At 51.8% G+C, this 22159-nt stretch overlaps 1 long non-coding RNA gene across 3 annotated transcripts; it reads right to left on the reverse strand.

Moving 5' to 3' along the window:
• Positions 1 to 351: 351 nt before the first annotated feature.
• On the reverse strand, positions 352 to 20761 carry LOC140615898 (uncharacterized). 3 transcript variants are annotated; one of them, XR_012016406.1, is made up of 9 exons: positions 16934 to 20761; positions 13937 to 14119; positions 10908 to 10949; positions 9841 to 9914; positions 9376 to 9520; positions 3724 to 3873; positions 2154 to 2225; positions 1076 to 1152; positions 352 to 627 (listed from the first exon to the last, which is right to left on the reverse strand). It is a non-coding gene; the product is annotated as an uncharacterized lncRNA (long non-coding RNA). The 3 variants fall into 3 exon arrangements; XR_012016404.1 differs by lacking the exons at positions 352 to 627; positions 1076 to 1152; positions 2154 to 2225; positions 3724 to 3873 and adding exons at positions 8254 to 9072; positions 9177 to 9262; XR_012016405.1 differs by lacking the exons at positions 352 to 627; positions 1076 to 1152; positions 2154 to 2225; ... (1 more) ...; positions 10908 to 10949; positions 13937 to 14119 and adding exons at positions 8254 to 9072; positions 9177 to 9262.
• Positions 20762 to 22159: the final 1398 nt, after the last annotated feature.

The raw sequence follows: 22159 nt of genomic DNA on the forward strand, positions 1-22159 counted from the left end.
AATAATTGCCCCCTTTTCTTCGAAGCATACGTTTCGTCAACCAGGATCAACTGTCTCAGCTCCTACTGTGAGCTCAGTATCTTTTTTTTTTTTTTTTTTAAGATTTTATTTATTCATGAGAGACACAGGCAGAGGGAGAAGCAGGCTCCTCACAGGGAGCTCCGTGGGCGACTCGATCCCCGGACTGGGATCACACCCTGAGCCGAAGGCAGATGCTCAACTGCTGAGCCACCCAGGCGCCCCCGTGCTCAATATCCTTTTACCAGACCCTTCAGGGGTTCCAAGGGCCCAAGATTCTGGCTCATGAGCCTGACTCAGGACTGGGAATTAGTGGAAGAAAAGGAGGTTGCCCATTAAAGTTACTTCTGCTGCTGCACTTTATTTTCTGGAATGAATCAAAGGCACCGGAGAAGAATATAATAATGTATGCTTGGACTTCAGGCAAGGCTTCCTTTTTCTGACCCTTGCTCAACCTGGCTTTTCCCCCTCAAGAGATTTGGAATTCCCTTTAAGGAGGGTGGGTGGAGAAACTGCCAGCCCAGGTAAGTATGGGAGCCACATGGTCTCCTGAATGGAAAAAAGGAAATCATCTCCAAATGCAGCCAGGCAGGTGGGGGTAGATCGAATCTGAAAGGGAAGGGGAAATCTGAATAACCCCCAAGGCAGCAGAATGAGTACCCAATGGTGAGGTGTGAGAAACAGTCACCATTTGGAGCACTGGAGTCAGAAGAGTTTTGGCAGCTGTTAGATAACTTCCTGATCTACAATAAAGTTCGTATGACTGAGAGGATGTTTTCTGCAATTCCGTTGCCTGGCTACCTTCCTCTTTCTCTCTCCAAATCTGCAAGTTTAAGAGATATTTTTTGGTCCCAGTTGAACGGTGGTGCTGGCTGACAGCAACTGGGTTGGACAGGTGCCACCCAGCTGTCAACTGCAGGGTGACATCGAGGCCCCCCTTTTTGAATGAGAAATCTAGGTGCCCCCTCCCCACTACCAGCCACCAATCTGTTTGTTCCAGACCCCACCCAGATGGTGCAAACTAAACAGCATTTTTTCTATGTAAAGTCCCAAGCACCTTACTGGGCCCCAGGGTCCTCAGGCCAAAACAGCCAAGTTTCTTCAAGGCCATCTTCCATAGTTAGTGCCTGACTCCTATGGAAATATAAGGAAAAAAAAAAAAAAAGGAAAGGAAGCCCACAAGTTCTTCAAGACTCCCTGGGAGGCACTGAGTATTGAGAAAGGCCCAGACACACTAACCTTGAACCTTCCTAAGCCTGGGCAAAAGGCTTGGGAGGAGGGGTGATGGGGCTGAGACCCAAGAGGTTTTTCATAGCTCAAATCCCTGGGTACATCCTAGCAAAGGATCCTTCATGGCCAGCTAGTCCTCACATTGTTCCCACTCCTGGAACTCCTAGTCAGGCACGTGTGGACTGGCCGCCAGGTAGTACATAGGAAGCTGTGTTCCACTGGCATCAGGGGTCTGAATTTTTGCATGAGTTTTGGCCTGCTTTGAGGGACCATCCTTGGGGTCAGTGGAATATGGGCTTCCCAGAAGTGCAGCTTGGAGGATAACAACTAACCAAAATAGTAAGAATGCAAAAATCAAACCTTGCCACCGGGGGGTCAGAGGAGAACATAAAAAGGGGCAAGTTGGAGAATGCACTGGTGAGATGCAAAGGGAAGGATCTGGAATTTGCAGAGTTGGTAGTAGCTATGGGGGAGGGAGATGATCAGCCTAGCAAGCCATACCTCCCGGTGGGAGAGGAAGCTGGACGTTTTGTTACATTTCTGGAGTTTCTATAAAGAAAAGGAGTCTTTCCCCCCCAAAGATGAATAAACAAATGCACAATGATGAGGATCATCAGGGCTAGGAACAGCACTTTCCAAATCTTTACTGGGCAAATGTCCCGGTTTTGCAAAGGCAGAAACAAACTTGGTGAGGCCAAGGTGCTAGCTTGAGATCACAAAACCAGTGATCTCAACCTGAACCCAACCCTGGTGTACCTGGCCATGAAATGCACTAAGCACTTGCCTCTGACAGGAAGGTCAAGCGGGATCTTGGAGACCTAATTCTCCAAGAGTCCCTGATCTGACCAAACTCCTGATGGATTCTGGGGCCAGGGTTGGTCATTCCTAGCAAAGGAGAGACTTACCTTAAACCTGTTGCTGGGGAGGAAGTAGGGATAGTAAGTCTTCTTAAGTACTCCAGGAGTGCCTCCCATTTTCTGCCAACCAGAAGTGCAAATGTTCTAGTTTTTTTCTATAACCCTTCCAGCACTATACAACTACACACTCTGGACCTCAGAGCCCACCCGCATGCACCTCTTTGCCTGGCATGGAGTGGATGCTGAAGCAGCAGCTATGGACTTGGTCACTGGTGCAATCCCTTGCTTGCAGCCAGCGTGCAGAATCTGAGCTGCCCTAGTTTCCTCATTTGGATCCATTTCTTTTTGGTCTTGGCTTAAAATCAGTCTGACCATTAATAACTGTAAGTAGAGCTCAAGTCACCAGGATGGACTGGAGCCCTGAGGCTCCCCTGGGGGTGGTGGATGCTGGTGTCCCTCCATATGGATGGAGGAAGACCTCCGCCTGACTTAAGCCACACCTGCCAGGGCTTTTCTTACCTCATTCCTCCCTGCTACCTCCAGCTGTCCCTACCCACTGCAGTTGGGTAGAGCCCTGCCTGAGACCAAACCCACTTGAATGTGCCCTTCCCAGGCAATCCCCCCACCCCCCAGAGATACTGAACAAGAGAACTGGGTTTGAGAAACCCACGGGAGACAAACAAGCTTTAGCTTCAGTCCTCAGAAATTCAGGGAGAATTTCCAAATGCCTTTCCAGTTTTGTGTACAGGTATTTTCCTTTTTCTTCCTCTCTCTTCCTACAGTTTTTTGTTCTTTTCTCTCTTGAATTTACTGATTTTTTTTTTTTTTTAGAGTTTTCAGACAGTCAGTGTCTGAGAAGAGAGGAGATTTTATACCTGAGTCATGCCATTCTAAAACCAAGTTCAATTCAAATTGGCAACCTAATCCTAGTCTTGTGATCAGCTCTTCCACTTGGTGTTCCTAAAGTCCAGTGGGGTGCCACCAGCCATAAGCAGCAAAAGAAACTATGGCAGAGTATGATAGAGGAGAAAGACATGAATGCAGTACAGCTTTCTTAACTTGATTTTTACTTGTCTATTGTCTACCTTGTTGTCACCTCTGAATAAGATAATCAATAATTGTGAAATAGGGCACCTGAGTGGCTCAGTCAGTTAAGTGGCTGCCCTCAGCTCAGGTCATGATCCCAGGGTCCTTGGATCTGAGCTCCACATCAGGAGGGAGTCTTTTTGTCTCTCTGTCCCTCCCCACCTGCTCATGTTGGATTCTCTCTCCCCCTCAAATAAATAAACCTTTAAAAAATAGTTGTAAAATAAAACTAGGGCAGGGGGGTAGGCAGAGAGACTTAGCTAGTTGGCATTTAGGAAATCACCATAGTCTCTTCCTCTCCCTCCACGATGACTATAAACTGAATTAATATATGGGGATAGGTTTTTATCTTAATCCTATTAAATGACCACTCATTTAGCTGCCTCCAAGTTTGGAACACTGCTCCAGGGACAATTAGGGTCCAGAGGTCTTAGATTAACCAGAAATTCCCTTCCATGCCCAAAGGGAACAGAGGGCTCAACAGGAATATAGCTTTAAGGACTCTTTAAAACAATTGGTCCTAAATACCCACCTGGAGTCTGTGCCCCATGCAGCAACTGACCAAAAGAGAAGAATGTGGGCATCTGGCTCCCTAATTTTCCTTAGGCCCAGCATCAGTAAAGAAGAAGGAAAATTGTGAAGTAAATAGACAATGGAGAGGATCTAGACTAGGATCCTGCGTCTGTGTTGAAGAGAAAACAGAGAAAGTTTCCCTAAGCAACTCCCAAACCACAACTGCCCCTCTGCCCCTCCCCCCCACCCCACGCACAGGCACTTTCCTTCCTTGCTTCCAGGCTTTGCCTGTTTTGTCTCACCCCTCCTGCCTTCTGCAAATGCCTCAAATCCAAAATCGAAGGCACTTTCTCAAGAGTGTGAGCAAGTAGTGGCCAGACAGTTTCTCTGTAGATGAAAAGTCCGGTTATACCAAGAAGGAACTACTGAACAAGTGCTGGAAGGTAGATATGCCAATAAGAACATTCAAGTAGTGGAGCTCCTGGGGTTTCACTGCCAAAAGTTGAACCCTGTATTTCCAGAGCCCACACTCAGTCCTCCCCCGGCTTAAGGGTAGGTGTTCTCTTTTGCTCAGTCAACAAACTCTGGTCCTGACAAGTGGAGGAAGGTCTGAAGTGGCATTTGGAAGTTAGGAACCAAGTTAATTCCTTCCTTGGGTTCCCCAGGCTTCAAAGCCCCAGGCTGAAGTTTAGATGTTAGTGGTATGAACATACACTGAGGTCCAGTGAGTTTAAATCTCAACCCTGGAGTGATGGGACAAGAAAAGTGACAGTAAGGGACATGTGTGTGGCAGACTCTGGGCTCCTCTGGTTAAGTAAGAGATTCCTGGTAACTTTGATTTTCTCGTGAATATTTTGGAGGAATAGGTACAAAGGTGCTGCAGCTTAAAATGGTGTTCAAAGCTTCAAGTCCTTAGAACCAGATTTTCTACCAGTTAAATCACTCTCTAGGAATATGTGTTAGAGGCTCATGGAAGGCAGAGCATCTCTCTCTTAAAGGTCAACAAGAGACCTCACCCAGGCTGCAGGATCTTTTGGTGTGTCATCAACTCTCAGGACATTGCTAGAAGTAAGAGCATGGTCGTAAGGAAGCCTGGAGTTTAGTTTGGATGCACAGACCTATGGCTCTGCTCAGGTCTCCCCTCTCTGCACCTCAGTTTCCCTGCAGGCACACAAGGTTTGGAAAAACTTCCCTTATGGTTTGTGAAGATTAAACATTATAGAGCCTGTAAAATGCTTGACACTTAATAGGCTCTCATTAAAAGTAGTTCTTTCTCCTTTGTTCTGGAAGTAGGGGCAGGCAGATTTTACTTCTCTTTATTAAAAAAAAAATTATTAAGTAAGCTCTAGACCCACGGTAGGACTTGAACTTGCTACTTGGAGATCAAGAATCACATGCTCTATGAACTGAGCCAGCCAGGTGCCCCTATTCCTCTTTTCTTGATGGAAGAACTGAGGAGAAGTCTTGGAAGAGCAGCAGAGGACCACCCTTAACTTCCCTGACTTCTCAGGTTAAGCCCCATGGTCACCAGGCCCAGTATTGTTGTGGTGGGGAGCTCTCAGCCCCTCCTCACCTTCACAGCATCTTCAAGGAGCCTAGGCCCAAGCTTAGGCAAGTGCCAGGACTGCAGTGCCTAGTACACCAAATTGGGCCCAGTCTGTTTTAACTGGACTCTTAAAATATCTTGCTGTTTAGGTCCACGTGTGAGTGACTCAAGTTCATTTGACAGCCAAAGGGCAAGCAATTCTTGATACAGAGACGGGTGGCTTTCCCACAGCAGCCTTGCTACTTTGTCCTCTCCTCCCCAGAGATCATTAAACCTGACTGGGCACAGGGGTCTAATTTAATTGCCCCCACTCCACCCGAGGCCCAGATGTATGGAGCAGCCCCCAGATTCTCAGAGCTGCTGCATGGCTGCCAGAGGGGGTGGGGGAAGCATGGTGATTTGCTGTCTCAGAATCCATCAATGCCCAAGTGCTACCATTGGGATTGGCGCTCCAGAACCCAAAGCCAAGAGGTGGTGCTTATGATGTAGGCCAGGCTTTACTCCTTGCTTAAGGCCGACAGGCAGGCCTTGTTCTTTAAAAATTACCAATCTAGCCTCATAAAATGACCAAAAGCCAAAAGAGTCCCCAAATCTCCACCACCTGCTCCAACCACCCCCGCCACACCTGAGGACCCTCAACCAGTGGCCACCACCAGCACCACCTTACTACAGTGTGGATGTAGATCCCAGAGAGAAGAGAAGCCAACTACCCCCACAGGACTAGAGAGCAATGTTCATTCCCATCACCAGGAGGTGGATGAATGATCTGGAGCTGTAGTGGGAGAGCTGGCTTGGTGCATGGAAGTATTCAGTAGGTTCAGTGCTATTACTGCCTAACAGGGTGTGAAAAGTAATATGAATGTGAAATAGTGTGGGAAAATGGAAAGTTTCCAAAGCAGGCAGCGAGGCCCCCTCCACCGCCTGGCCTGGGAAGCTCAGAGTCCCTGCTGCCTCCCGTCTGGCACTAGGAGGCGCTGCTACTGGCCTGGGGCCACTGATGGAATTAAGGACCCAACGAGGGGGCGGTGAACACAAAGACTACTTACTACGGAAGAGGTGGGGGTACTGGGGGCTAAGCTGGCAGCACTGGGGAGAAACTCCAGTAAAGCCTTGTAGGCTCTCCGGTCTTGGCCAAGGAGGTCGACGCTAGGCAGCCTCTTGGAACCTCACTACCTCCCTACTAAAGGTACCGATAAAGACTGACTTTTTACCTTTTTTTTTTTTTTTTTTTTTTTTTTTTTTTTTTTTTTACTAATTTTATGAAACAACCTATTAACTCACTGCATAAAGATGACAAGAGGTATGCTTTCTGCAGGGGGTATGAGCGGATGTGAAATGGAAAGGTCCTAGTTGATGGAAATTTCTCCAATCGATTGGTCACAGATCGAGGAGGCACAAGCCTGGTAAGCGTCTCCCAACTGGGTCCTGAAGACAAGGACCCCTCCTCGGAGTCTGACAACACTCCCCGACCCCGGCACACAGAGGGGTTCAGACTCTCCTACCTCCCAGGCCTCAGCGATCCCTAATTGCAGGACGCCCAAACCACAGACCGGCAACAGGGGGAGACAGACCACCGGCCGTGCCCCGCAGTAGGTTGGTGCCCAAGCGACTTGTCCTGGGGCGATGGCAGGGCCCTCCAGGAAGGCACCAGAGAAGGCCTGGGACCAGGGTCTCCCCAGGACAGCGTAAAACGACCTCTCAGCTCCCACTCCGCCCGGAGTCGGGCTCTGGACGGTTGCCAGGTGTCTTCAGATGAGAACCCTCTCCGCCACCACCAAGTAACGACTCCGCTGGCAGGGCGGGCCCGGCTGGAGCAGCGCGCTCGCGTTCGGGAGGCCGAGGAGCCTATGCTTCCCCTGGGAACAGGTGCCACCGCATTTGTCGGGCGCACCGTCAGTTTGGAAACGCGGGTAGCTGCAGGCTCCTATTTTCTGCATTCAGGGCCTGCTGCCGGGAGAGGTGGCCGGGCTCCCCTTGGGAACGTTTCCCCAGACCAGGCTGCCTCCCCACCCAGGAGCAGTTGGGTGACCGTGTAGTTGGCTGCCGACGGTACCCGATTTGGAACAGACCCCCGGAATATTATTCTAATTCCCCAGTACTGCGGCGTGTCAAGGGTGGGTGGCCGAGGTCACCCTGGTTTTCTCATGAAGTCAGGCGACGTTCTAATCGTAAATCAGAGTTCTAGGACGTGATTTTGAGAGGGGCGCTGATGAAATAAGAGGTTAGGGGGGGAGGGGGGGATGTGGAAGAGCGCAGGGCAGACCGAGGCAGAGGCTCCCGCCGCGGGAGGGACTGGGGGGGGGGGGGGGCAGGGGGCTCGTCCGCCTGCAGAGAGCCCTAAGTCTCCAGCCTCAGGTTTCTGTCCAGGAGGCCTGAACCTCCTCCTCCAGGGAGCGGGAAGGACAGGAGGCGTGGCTCCACGCGGAGTGGTGGCCCGCGGCCCCGGAGCTTGGAAAAGCCGGCCTTGGCCCCCCGGCCTGCTCCCCGGGCGCCGGCGGTCGGACCGACTCGCGGGGACTCCTCCTCCCGCCCCGGCTCCGCGCGCCGCAGCGCTGAGCCTCGGGCCTGGCGGCGGCCGGCCCCAGCCTCTTTCCTGCTTTCCCCCGTGAGCTCACTTCCTCCCCGCGCCGCTCCCCGGCGTCGGCCGGAACCCGCTCCTGGGCGGTGCGAGGCCGCGGGGCGCACAGGGAGGGGGGGGGGCGGAGGGGCGCACGGGCCGCGGGGGGCGCACGGGACTCGGGGGGCGCACGGGCCTCGGGCCGCGGGGCCTCCTCCGCGCTCCGGGGCTTTCCTTGGGGCGACGGCCAGGAGCCGAGAGAAATCCCACTAGCGGGAAAGTGGAGGTCGAAACCTCTGCGAAGACAGGAAATGGCTTCGTTCGTGGCTAAACGCAGAGCGCGGGCCGGGCCGGTGGCGAGTCCTCGTGGTACCCCGTCGCTGCGGCCCAGCCGCCTGCTGTCTCCGCCTGCTTCCTTTCTGTCTCCCCCGCCCCTTACCCCCATGCTTCTCCTTCAGTTTTCACGTGTGTTAAGAAATTCATACGCAGGCACGTTTAAAAAGCAATTTCGCATTTTAAAGTCGGCAGCAGCGGAGGGAGAATTACAAATAGGATTGGATTTAATTAGCTGGTAATTCTCCTCTCATGCCCCCATAATTAAACAGAGATTCTAGAGCTGCTTCAGGGCTCGCAAGTGATTATTACAAGCATATTTTACATTTACATTAAAGTGCTGTCCCCGGGGTGTAATCCAAGAGCTGGCTCCTTTTATTCGGATTTCGAACCTGAGCGCTGAAGCCAGAATATTGCTCCCCCAGCTATGTTGTGGGATGGCCTGTGGGGGCTGTTGTTTAGTTTCCTTGGCTGACTTTTAATTTTGTTCAGTTTTTTTTTTTTTTTTTAAATTTATGATAGGCACAGAGAGAGAGGCGCAGAGACACAGGCAGAGGGAGAAGCAGGCTCCATGCACCGGGAGCCCGATGTGGGACTCGATCCCAGGTCTACCAGGATCGCGCCCTGGGCCAAAGGCAGGCGCCAAACCGCTGCGCCACCCAGGGATCCCCTTTTGTTCAGTTTTGTTTCCGGGGAGTAAGAAAAGACAGCCGAAGGCTGGGGAAGCCTTCGACTTCAGATCCCACCGAGACTCGCGCCAAAATAATTATATTTAAAGGAAGCACCCTTTTTTGAAAGCGTGAAGTTGTGCAAAACTCAGAGCCACCTTGGTGGATCCCCACCGGGCGTCCAGGGGCGCGTCCTGCCCAAGCACGAGCTTCAGCCCCGACAGCGGACTGGATCCGGCCACACTACGAGTGGACCCTGTTTCCCTGCAGAGATCCAGAAGCCCCGTTTCCTGAGCATCCAATCTCTCTGCCCCCGCCCCCATCTCTTCTCCCCCATTTCATCCTTCTCAGTCGCGGGGTGTACCAACCTTCCTCCCTCAGAGATTCCCTGTGAACCGCCGCCAGTTCCGCAGCCGAGCCTCAGCCTTTCTCCAGGGACGCAGCCTGCCCGGAGCTCCAGAAAGGTACCGGAGAAGGCGTGGGGCCGCGCCCCCCCACCCCCCCACCCCTACCCCTGGTCCGGCGTAGGCCCCCCTCCCCCCAGCCCCACCCCACCCGAGCGCTCACCTTGGGACTCCGCAGTGCTGGCGTCCCCCACCCCGCCTCCACCGCCTGACAGTTTCCAGGCTCCAAGCGAAGCGCGTGTCGGTGTTGTCACCAGATCCACGAGGCCTTTGATGAGAGCTGCTTCCCTTTTAAAAAACACCATTCCCTTTCCCCAAGAGAAAAGAATCTATTCTCCTGGACTGGTTTAAACACACACAGACGAAAAGTATCTGTGTTGTGAAAACATCAGCCTTTAATAATTGTCTTGGAGTCGAGTAAAGACTTTCAGGAAATGATGGAGATAGGCCTGCTCAAGTAACCCATCCCCAAACTGTCATTTCTCTGGCTACCTCTCCTCTTGCCTGATCCTCTACATCATTTTTTCTTTTCTTAAAAATGGTTCTTACCGCGACCTCCTTCTTTATGCCTTTATCTTAAACAAGAGATCCCTGGAAATAACTATCTAACCAGAGGAGAGGAACTCACCACTCCCAGTTTCACTAATTAGTGGCACATGCTGGCTGCATAGCAGGAGCATCTTTGGGCCTGAGTCTTCTCATCTGGAAAGAAATGGTTAGAACAGATGAACTCTAAAGGCCTATTTCCAGTCTTAAATTCAATACTTTCAAGAAAAAAACGTTCCTTCTTACTTCTGAATGGTGTGTGTGTGTGTGTGTGTATAACCAGTAAATCTTCTGTGACAAGATGCAGATGAAAAGGACATTTGAAACTTCTAACAGTGTCCTCCTTGCCTAGTTCCTCCCAAACCAGTCTTTCTCTCCTGGCGCAGAAAGAGAGCACCAGGGATAGGTCTCCTGAACACAGCCACCATCCAAGTCCACTTATGGTCACATGATTCATTAGGAACCCTAATCCTCATCTGACCCGGACAATTCATGCACCTCCAGTGAAACCCCATAAAACCAGCCAAGAGGCTGGCCAACATATGCACGCACTAATTAGAGTTATGGGGGCCTTTGGCTTCCAGTCTGATGAACAGTTCCAGGGCTTCAGGGGGCAGAGGGTTTGGGGTACTTTTTACCAAACCTAGTGCCCTCTGGTCTGACAAGGGCATCAGCTGAACACAGTGGGTGATCTGAAAGCTAACCCCAGCCACTAAGACTAAAACCTGGCAGTAGGTCCTTAAGAGGGACTGGCAAGAATCTGCTCAAAGGAGATAAAGGGAATTAGCAGTGAGCTTTTCTTGTTATTACTGCATCTAGTTTTATTATGAGAGAGAGGCAGGAGAAGCCTGAAGTAAAAGAAACTTTTAGCACTTATATGCTTAGCAGTTCTCTCCCTGAACACACACACACACACACACACACACACACACACACACACACAGTAATGATTGTAGTTTATAAAAAAGCTGAAGATGCTTCCAGCCCCATTTACAAGGACAGGGGAAGGCGTGGTGAGAAGGAGCATGTGGGCTTGAGCCAATTTAGTGACTACAGTTCTGGCCAGGTACCGGGAAGTCACAGAACACCCTAGATAGCAGAACTGACTCCATCCCTGGCAGGGGGCTCTGTGCATGGTACTTTTCCTACGAGAGGTGGAGAGGTGTCCTCTTCTCCATCCACATCTGACTCCTAGATAGAAGATGGTCAAGGTCAGTCACTGCCAGCCAGCAAGACCTCTTTGAGCCTCTCTGAGAACTGCAACAATATAACTGAAGGTACCCCCTGCTCTGTATAGGGAGCAATCAACTCTGGCTTTTACCTTCATCTTTCATTGCCTTGTAAAGGGCAAAATATTCAAGGTCTCTAGAGTCTACATACACTTACTTACGATATTGCCAAGTTTATCTGTCGTTTTATAATACATAGGTATGTCCCAATCCCTTTCTCCTTTATGTATAACCCATTCAAAATATCTACAGGATAGAATGGGGCAAAACCTCCCTTATAGGAGGAGGAAATTTATGACTTATTTGATGCATAACAATTTAGTCCTTTCCAATTTGTGTTTCAAAGAGTTTGCCTCAAAAAATGAGCCACATTCCCACAACTCTAGAATGTTATAGCCTCACTTTTTCTGCTTGCTTTTCTTTCTTCTTTTCTTCCCTGCTTCCTTATTCTTTGGACTCGACCACAGAGAAAAAAAAAACCCAGTTTGGAGCTTTTAGAAATTGTTTGTTCTGCATGTGCCCTCTCTTTTCCCAGATACTTTTAATTACAATCAGGAGGCATCTTACACCCTGGCCAGATTGTATTTGGTGCGAGTCTCTTTTAAAGTTCTTCAAAGCTTCCAGGGATCTCCCCCCACTGTCAAGCCCTCCAGACCAGCAAAATGGATACAAATGGAGTAACTTTTCTCATTTTAGATCCATAGAGATTATATTCCTATTTGCTTTTCTATGCATTCAGAAGCTCAGGACGGATGTTCAAGAAATGAACAATGGGAGAAGCACCTGGACAGATGTATTCACATGTACATTTTGTAGGTTTCTGACACATGAGAATTACTGCCTATTCATTAGAAATTAATCTGATCAGGGTATATATGAGAGATGCTAGATGCTAAATATATTTAGACATAATATCTCAGGGAGGAGGATCTAAAGGAGATCTAGAACATACCATAGACTTTCTATTTTGCTTAATTGGTCATAAGCTAGAAATATGACTAGAAAATAATACTTTATGCAGATTTATGCAGAAATATAAAACTTTAGGTGAGGCAAAATGCACACTCCTCTTCTCCTCCTCAAATATTCCTTTCTTATCCCCAGATGTGAATATTTGTCAGTTTAAAGCTATCGGTTCCTCCAGTTAAATCAGGTTTTACTGGGAACACAGACTTGCAGGACTGGCGGAGCTCAGTCCTAAGTACAAAGGTTAAACTAGAACACATCTGAAAAAGGACTGACGTTTCCTAATAGACACTTGAAAATGGACAATTTTCCTCCTTTGTATGAGGAGGACAAGATCCTTCCCTAGAAACAGCTGCCCCTCAGTGGCTCCCCCTCCACACACATCCTTTCACTCCTCTGAGGGTGGGCTAAACACTTTGCCCTAGGACTTCTCCTTTCCCTCAAGCTTTAACCAGGTGCAAAAGTTTTTATTAGGCAAATTCAACTCAGGAAACAATGTTTTAAGCCTAAATCAAAAAAAAGAGGATAGTATAAATTCCTTTAGTGATGTTAACACAACCAACCCAATTCTGCCGCCGCCCCCCCCCCCCAGGTCATTAGATGGCCCTTGAATGCCAAAAAAAAAACTTGGAAGTTCAAACTCCTGTGCCCTTTAAAAAATATGCAAACCAACAACTCCACCTTACTGAGGGATGCAGCTCTTCAGCTGACACTAGTGTTTACATCTCCTGCAGTTTTTCCTGTTGTGTAGTCCCTGCTAGTAAACAACCTAAACTGGTCTCAGGGCGAAGGTCAAATTGCAATATGAAAGGGACTTTTAAAAACTCTTATTTAAAGGTATGGTTTATAGAAAACCATAAGGGGAATAATTTTGTGTTAATAAACAAATCCTCCCCAAATGCAATGTCAGTCACCTTTTCCCACAAAAACTGATGGTTAACTATGTGATTTCCAAGGAGATACTCTTAAATTGGAAACCAGGAGAGATTTCAGGAAACAGACCAGGAGAAAGAACTGGTCAAGGTTTGTAAAACTCCAAAAGGTGGCATTTAGGGAAAAGTGAGGGGGGGGGGGGGCAGGAAGGAAAAGGAAGTGACTTGAAAGAGCCCTTGGTTTCCCCAGCTGTTTGCAGAACTTGGAACATATGGTGCCAGGGTTTTCCAAAGATGACAGCGAATAGAAAATGAAATCATTTTTCCCTAAGTCATGCCTTTCTCCCAAATAAAGATACTTCTTCAGGCGGGAGACATTTTTTCCTTCCATAGGGACTTAGAATCAATTCTCTTCTTTTAGTGAAAATAACAGAGTGATTATGGAAGTAAAAGAAGGAGTCAAGGTGTTCATGCTAAAAAAAACCTTTAAGATCAGGCCTGGCCTGGAGTGGGAATATTCAAACAGGTTCTTCATATTTCACATTTTATAGACAGAATTTTTCCCTAAAGGATACACTTTCATTAGGTCATAAATGCACCAACAGAGGAGAGAGAGAGAAGGTAAGAAGGGTGTGTGTGTGTGTGTGTGTGTGTGTGTGCGCGCGCGCGCGCTTGCACATGGGGACGCCGGCCACGGTGAGAGGTAGGGTCAGGGGCGGAGTGCTTGCCCCCAGGGCAGAGTTCAGGGACCGTGACTTGAGACCAAACTCTGTGCAGCTTCCTAGGGCTTCTGCTTTGACTTTTTTAGTTCTTCTATTTCCTTCGGGTTCCACTGGAGTGCCTAATTGCCTCAAGTCCAAGTACTTAACTTGCCTAAAGGCCATTAAGAAGAGGGATGGGGGAGAGAGACGTGTTTTTTCCAAAAGTTTGTTAAAAAATTTAACTGGAGGAAGATTTTTAGTTGGGGCCTCAGTGCCTGAGCCTAGATGGCAGGGAAAGGGGTTGTCTGAAGACTTTTACTCTCCGCTGGACCCCACTCCTGGACTGGAGAAGTTTACCTCCCCTAACACCCAAGGGATGCGACTTAATGCTCTCAAAGGCTAGTGCTCACCACGTCTGGGTTCCCTGGGCAGGCAGGAGAGAACGCTGCGGACAGGGAACCGCCCTGCCTCAGCTACAGAGCCACGTTGGCTTCTTCGCATTTCTTAAAAAGTGAGTCGGAGTTATGCAACCAGCATAGTTAGCGTCTATCGAGTCCCGGAGAATCTTTACATCCACAGCACTGATTTCACACCTAGAAGTCGCAGCAGTTTGGAAATTACTGTAACACACCGCCCGGATGATATATTGTCTGTCTTAGACCAGATTAGCAGGACACGCGCGCATACCCTACGTTTAAATCACACCCTGAAATGCGGAGAAGATGGTTAGCCCCGTAGGGATTTACACGCGACAGAGGAAAACTGGGACAATTCATTGTTTCTCTTTTTTGATTTCCTGTTTCTAGAGAAAGCATTGGTGTCAAGGACGAGGTAGGTAATGCGATCTAAAAGGCACGCCGGATGCCCCATCCTAATCCGTAGTTCCAGGAAAACTGCCTCCAGTCGACACCGCGTACGTTCCTCTCGCCTGTCCAGCTGCCCCGGCAGGGACGCCCCCAAGGGTCTGTATTCCTAGGGCTGGAAACAAAACAGCTAACCGGGTCTGCTGCGTAAGAGAGCGCTCCAAGATGGACTGCCGGGGAAAGGCATTTTGACCCCGATGGAAATTAGTCATATTGACAGACGCCCAGGGAAGGTAAATTACCCAGCGCGCTGACGTTGCGCAGAAGCGCGCCCCGGTGCGGCTCCGCCGCGGCGCCCAGGGGCCCGGGGCTCCCGGTTCGTTCCCCCAGATGCCGACCAAGCCCCGCTTTGCTTCTCTGGGCCTGGGGTTTCAACGTGAAGGCGCGGAGAGAGCGGTAAAAAGGTGCTCGAGAGTCGTAGGGCAAGAGAAAAACCAAAAAAGGGAAAAAGGAAAAAAAACTAGTGGGAAAGAGAAGTGCTGCGCCATAGTGCAGGCGAGCTGTGGAACCCAGAAGAAAACGAGCAAAATGCGCAGGGGAGGGAGGGAGGGGGGAGGCAGGGAGGGAGAGGACCGCGCGGCCCGGGGCTCCCAGGCCCGCCACTTGGGAGGTCCCGGCCCCGGCGCGGGCCCGGCCAGGCGTCCCCCCGGGGGGCTCGCCGCTCGGGCGGGGTCACGATTCCACCGCGGCTGCGGGCGAGGACTTGAAAACCGAGCGGCGGGGGCTTCAGTCTGGAAGCCAGGCCCTGCGGTCATCAGAGGGAGGCCGGGCCGGGGCGCAGGAACTTTTTACAAGGCGTGTGGGTACAAGGGGGGAAAAAAATCAAAATAAACCACTTTCATCCAGCGTGGGCCGTGAAAATAAAAGCTGCCTTATAAAGGGGGCGAGCGGGAGTTTTGAAATTCGGTGTGTGTTTTGCTTTTACATAAAGAGTTTTGTGGTTTTACCTGATAACCTAGGGGGAACTGTGGGGGATTGAATAACTGCTAGATTTCTTTTCTTTTCTTTTCTTTTCTTTTCTTTTCTTTTCTTTTCTTCTTTTCTTTCCTTTCCTTTCCTTTTCTTTCCTTTTCTTTTCTTTTCTTTTCTTTCTTTTTTTTTCGGAAGAGGGCTGTAATAGGAGTTCACAGGTTTCTCCCAAATCAGCCTGTATCCCAGAACCGCAAACAACTGTATACATCCATCCATATAGGTCATTACAAACTGGGAGACGGTACTTGCGTGACCAGAATATTGTGGCCATAAAGTGGGATCCAGTAGCCCCACCTTCTTTTTAAAAGTGAGTCTTTAAAACCGAGTCTCCAGAGGAGGCGGAATGGAAAGCGTGAAATAGTGTAACATCTCATTTTACCAGAGACTGGACCGGTGACTCCGGCGTGGCTACAAAATACGCGGCCCAGGACGCAAAGAGCAGGAGGATTTGGCCCGGCGGCTGCAGGGAGGGCGCCCAGCCAAGGCCGGGCTTCGGCCCGCGGCTCCACGAGGGGACTCGACAGCCGGCCCCCCTCCGGGGCAGGGCAGGGCAGGGCTGGGGGGAGGCGGCTACCTCCTCCTGGACTTGGGCCTCCTGTCTGCGGTATTTTTAGCTTTTTCTCTCGGGTCCCTGGAGGCTCTTTTGTAAGCCGAATGAAGGCTCTCCAAACTGCCCTCACTGGGAGGGGGTGTGGGAGTAGGTGGAGGCGACTGCACCAGTATTTTGAAAGAAAAAAAAATTACTTACGTTTAAATGGAAACAAAACTCTAGGTTTTTGTCCTTGCTGCCTTGTCTCTCTTTCGTGCCCCCTCTCCCCGGGCCAGGGCCGTGGGAACACTCCAAGTTCCATAATTAAGAGGACCAAGGGGGGTCAGGAGCGGTAGGATCTAGACGTTGGAGCAGAATCCGAGCGTCCTGCGTTCCTCCCTGCTCTCCTGGCCCCTACTGCTCCCCCGGAGCCCGCCTAGGAACCCTCCGGAAGGGAAGGGAGGAGGGGAGGGATCTCCGTTGCCTTCGAGGAAGCAGGGGCACGCGGCATTTGTTTATTTTTTAAATAAAGATTTAAAATAAGTCCAAATGTTTTTGCAATGGAGTTTCCGACCCGTGTGTGCCCAGGGATGCGAAACGCGGGACCCAGACTGGCAACTCGCGAAGGGACGGATGTTTATCACGGAGAAAGCCGGGTCTCGCTGCGCCGCATCACACCTTGGAGATGCCCTGGTCCAGCTTCCCGGCCGAGGCCTCAGCCAGGACCTTCCCCATCCCGCGTCCGCCCATCCAGGACCTGGCTGGGCCCCTGCTGGCCCCGGGGCTCGCCCTCAGCCCCTTCCTGATCCCTGCAGACCTCCCCTGCCCACATACCCCCCCTTCGCAGGCTCAGCGCTGCCCCTCGAAGGTGCCCAGGCTCGCGGGACTGCGCTCCGCTGCGGAAAACTGGGGAGGGAAAGCGGAGCGCGGGGGCTCTGTGCTTCCGCCCTGGCTTCCATCCACTCCCCCCCCCCCCGCCATCCCCACAGCTGCGCGAGGTGCTCCACGTTGCCCCACATACCCGAAGCCGTGCTTCTACCCACCGGATTGCCTTCGGGGCCCCTCGGAGCCGTGTCGACGCCGCGGCGCTGTGGGTCCGCGCGAGCAGGAACCAGCAGGCCCGTCAGGTCTGCGCTCTCGGCAGCGGGGTCGCCCAGCGTGGTCGAAGATGCTCAGAGGAGGAGGAAGCGCCGAGAAAAAAGGAGGAAGGAGGCGGCGGGGTGTGTGTGTGTGCGGGGGGGAGGACCTGACATACACACAAGCGCGCAAAACCGACTTTGGTGATGGGCTTTTTCAGTTTCACACGAAGCGACCTGTAGTATCTGGAGAAGGTTTTTGAAGACGTTTAGGAGGGAGGGTGAGTTTTCTGCTGAGAAACTCAATCTGCCATACAGTAGCGGCCCCATCTGGGATCTGTCACTGCTGACAGCACCACAGGGCACAGACGTGATCTTCTGCACAGCCTGCACTCCCCGAAATACCCTCCTTAATCAAAGGATGTCTGCGCGCCGGAGCTCAGCTGACCGCACCGGGAGCAGAGGGGCCAGCGAATTCCACCCCCCTCCCCCGGCCGCCCCCTCCCCACCGACACTGCCGGGCCCCTCTCCTCTGACCAGCGCATTAATTAAAAGCGGAAAAGAGACAGAGGCTGATGTCATTGCTCTCAGAAGATCATAAACGTAAAAGAGTCATCCTGTGAGAATCCCTGAAAATGACTTTAATGAATAATTTCAGAGACAGTTATGGCTTTGGGTAATTACTGAGCGAGAATATGAAAACCAGATTTGGAAAGCGAAGGCGATGGTCAGGCGGCCTGGCGGCCACTTTCTCCCATTAAAACCGCACCAGCTTTTCTTCACCGCCAAATTCTAGTTACAGACTTTAGATGCATTTTCTTCTTTAGGAATAAAAGCAACAAACACGCATTTTTTTCTTTCCTGCGTTTCTGCCTTATCCGAAAGAAAAAACTGTCAGCTCAAGGCGACAGCAACCCACTTTAAATAGAAGCCAACCACGTACTGGCTTTAGTAGTCATTGGCTTCCATCTTTTCAGGAAGGGGATATTAACAGCCACTTTGATTTAGAATGGTGTCTTTTTTGGCCTCTTCTCTAGGCAATTTACTTAAGAAAGGTTGAAAACTTCTGTCCCTAAGTAAGAAACTCTTTCAAATCCTTTCACCTGGTGAAGCAGCAAACAAGTGAACAGCGAATGACCCCACTTCTTACAGAAGAATTTGCAGGTCTCCCTGACTCTAGCACTTGTTCGCCAGGATGATTTGGTTCTACAGTAAAGAAAGATATTTTGAAACACTCCATCTGGTCACAGGGAAGCATTAGATTGGGTCTGGCTGTTCATGGTTAGTTGTGCATTAAATATACTATTTGAGAAAATTGGCTTATTAGTTGGGGAGGAGGTTGGTGAGTACCCTGTGATCTTTTATATGAACCATTTAGCTGCTTGCAAGCCTATCTCCTTTGCTTAGAAATAAAAACTGCGATTTTCTGGGCATGTGGCCCATGTGGATTCTTTCTACCTAATTCAAGTAAAAAAATAATTTATGCTATGTGCAAGAAAGTATTAATAAGAAGTAATGTAGGCAAAAGCAGTGTAGGTTTTTGTTGTTGTTAGTTTCGTTTGTTTTTGAGTCTGTGTTATCTGGACAACTGCTTATCTGCCTGAGTAGACTACATCATTAAGGAAGATCATGGGGAAGCCAGTGCTTCCCAGCACTGTGGGAAATTACATTGTGCGGCTATTACCTGCTCCTCCCCACTCTAAAAGCACAGCTAGGCCCCTCCTTCCTAGCCCCAAGCCCCCGCCCCCAAACTTTCCTTCCCCTTCTGCTGGGGGATAAGGGTGGGTAAAAGAGGGAGTCAAGCTCTCTCAAATGTGACATTTTCACTGACTTAGGAGGAAATGGTCCTCATCCGTTCTAGATTACATGAAGACACTTTGGAATCTGGTGTACTGAGTTGCCTCAAGGAATTGAAAAGGGGTGAACATTTGGGAAATTTTCTCCACTGGATTTCCTGTTTATATTTGATATCCTGCCCTGCCCCCCCTCCCCCAAATAGATCAAATCATGGGCCATGAATTCTTTTCCCTTTTAGCTAAATTCACTGTAAACACCAGCTTGGGCTTTGCAACCTGTGTGAAAATAAATAGCATTTTCTGGGTTTGTTTTGAGTCCTTGACTTGCCCAATTAAATGGAGGTGTAGGACTGATTCATGGGATGGTCAATTCTCTCTCTGTAGAGACTTAAAATAATACAGGCCTTGCCCTACCTCTCCACCATCCTTGATAAAGCCATCCTCACCCCCAGGGTCCAGTATTTCACAGTGGTGGTTGACTGAGTGCCAAGAATGTGGAATCAGCTGCAGTAGGTGTGTGTGGCCTCAGGCAGTGGTTCCTAAATCCGGGGAAAAGGGGGCGGGGGAGGGGAGCTTTTGAAAATTGAGGACTTCGTTTCTCCTACCTATCTGACCTGCTGAATCAAGATTTCTGGTAAAGTTGGGGTGAAATGAGGGCTGAATTTATAATTTTATCAAGTTCTGGAAATTTTGGGTAACTAGGGTGGTAAGCTCCAGCATAAAGTGTTCTGGAGTTGGATTCATCCCAGAGACCAGGACAGTGCCCCAGGGCCTCAAAGTCGGAGGTCTGGGACGTTCTCCTCAGGTCCCAGAATTATACAAATGTACCTAGCCTGTGCTCTGGGCGTTGAGACATAGTGCGGGACAAGCTGCTGCTGCTGCCAGTCATCCTCCTTTCAGCCAAGGGGCACTCCCACTGGGGAAAGGGGGACGGTAGGCAGAAGAGGGTCTAGAACCTCTGTTCCTTAGATCCATTGGGCTTTAATAGCAGGTGCAAAGACAGAGGCTCGGAGGAGAGACGGCCCGTTCTGTAATTAGCTTCTGCCCAGCCTCCTCACTGGGCAGGAACGGCCAACCTTGTGGCCGTAGGGCTGTGGGGTCCAAGCGGCGGCTAGCGCGGGAAGGGCCGCGCTAAGAGCCGCCTCCCTTGCCTCTCGCCTGCGCGGGCACCGCCGCCAGGGCCGCAGCTGTTGGTGTAGGAGAGCAGCCTCCTGGCGCCCGGCTAGAGGAGCGCTCGCAGGTCAGTCAGGGCCGGCCGGGGAGGCTTTTTCGGCTGAATGCACCAGGCGCAGCGAGTTGGAAAACTTAAAGTGAGGAAGGGGCCAATAGGAACTTTAACTGGCCCCGCCTTACCTCAAACAAGAAAAACAAAAACGTCTTCTGGGCTAAAAATACATATTGAGAAAGTCCCCGTGCGCACGCAGGCGGCGCGTTCCAGCTGCCGGCCTGGCCCAGGGAGGACTTGGCCGCGCGGCCGCCGATTACACCCAGCTCGGCTGGGATGGCTCCGAGCCGTCTGCCCTGACGTCAGCGAGGCCCCGGGCCCCGCCGCGGCGAGATAGGCAGCGCGGCCGGGCGCGGGCGCGGCGCTAATCACTGCCAGATGTCCCTAATAGCGCAGATAAAGACGGACGGAGCGGCCGGGAATAAATTTGTAATCAGGGCTCTACCATCTGATCATCAAAGCGGCCCAAATGCCGGGAGAATTTGAAGGGAACGTGCGTGTAGGGGGGTGACGTTTCGGGGAGAGGCGGGGGACGCGGCCCTCGAAGGGAACGGACTCGGGCGGGGTGGAGCGACGGCAGGGAGAGGAGTCTCACGTGTGTGCGCGGGGAAGTCAGACGCCCGCCCGGTGCACTTTACCTTCCACTAGCCTGGCGGGCCGCAGCCGCGGGCGGGGACAGGCCCCTTAGAGCCCGGCAGACAGTCGCCTGCGGAGCGTGCTCGTGGGGCAGAGCTCGAGGGGCAGGGCGCGTGGGGCAGAGCTCGAGGGGCAGAGAGCGTGGGGCAGAGCGCGTGGGGCAGAGCTCGAGGGGCAGGGCGCGTGGGGCCGAGCTCGGGGGGGCAGGGCGCGTGGGGCAGAGCTCGAGGGGCAGGGCGCGTGGGGCCGAGCTCGGGGGGGCAGGGCGCGTGGGGCAGAGCTCGAGGGGCAGGGCGCATGGGGCCGAGCTCGTGGGAGGGGCAGAGCTCTTGGGACAGCGCTCCAGGGGCAGAGAGCAGAGGGGCCGAGCGCGTGGGGCCGAGCTCATGAGGCCGAGCGCGTGGGGGCAGAGCTCGAGGGGCCGAGCTCGTGGGGCAGAGGCTGGCCGTAAGTCCTCCGGAAACATGCCAACCGCTTCCTCTCCTGCAGTTACCCCCTCTCCTGTCCTCCCCTTCCGAGAAACAGTTAAAAAATACCGCGTTCTCCCACCGCCCCACCCCCTCCCCACCGTCCCCACCCCACGGGAACCCTCCAGCGCGGCTGAGCTTCTTCAGGAAGGGAGGTACTGGGGTCTCGAGCAGGGACGGTCTTTCTCTCCGAGGGATCCGCGGGCTGCGACAGGCCAAGAGTCCCGTGCGTTGTAGAGACTCGGTAGTGCCTCCTCCTCATGCGGGGTGCAGGGTCCGGGCGGAGGAGTGGGGCTCGGTGGAGGGAAGGGGCTCCCTTGGGTCAACAGATCCAGGAAAGGCAAGCGGAGCCCGGGGTACGGATTCGGCCCTCTACGAGGCGTACGCCACAAGCCTCCTCCTCTGCAGATCATCTCCGCCTGGCACCTACCGCCAGCTCCTCTTCCAAATCCAGGCACGTGGGTGGGACTCGCGCGCAGACGGAACGCAAGGCGGCTGTGGAAGAGAAAATTGCGAGCCGCGTGCGCGGCGTTAGACACAGCGTTTCTGGAAAGCTGCAGGATAGGTGAGACGTTTCCCGCGCTTTGGAGACCCGCAGTGCAAGGCAGTTCCGGCTACTGTGGCATCCTGGGACCAGTTTATTGTCCCCTGCAAGCACACCTCATGCAACTGGCTCGGGTTCTCTGGGCAAAGCCAAAGTCTCAGAAGTAGCTCACAAGCCTGCCTCCTTCCGCTCCCCGTGGCTTTGATTTCGATCTCACTCTCACCCTAGGCATCCCTTCCTGAGAAATCGGCGTGCACGAAACTCACCCTCCTGCTTCCTTCACAACCGGTGGGATACCAGCTCTGTGATCCTCACCAGCAGTAGGCGAGGCAGCAGCCGACAGAGGCAGAGACGAGGGGCAAAGGATTGAGCCACCCTCCAGGCCCAACTCATGCATACTTGCTGCCCCTTCTGGCGACACCAATGCCCCCACCTCCTCAAGGGGACGACCAGGCCACCTGGTCCTGAGGAGGGCAGCCTAGGCCCAGAAGCCTACCCTTCCTACGTGCCCAGAGCTATTGGCTA

Source organism: Canis lupus, chromosome 24, assembly GCF_048164855.1.
Source record: "Canis lupus baileyi chromosome 24, mCanLup2.hap1, whole genome shotgun sequence".
In the NCBI taxonomy this organism is placed as follows: Eukaryota; Metazoa; Chordata; class Mammalia; order Carnivora; family Canidae; genus Canis; species Canis lupus.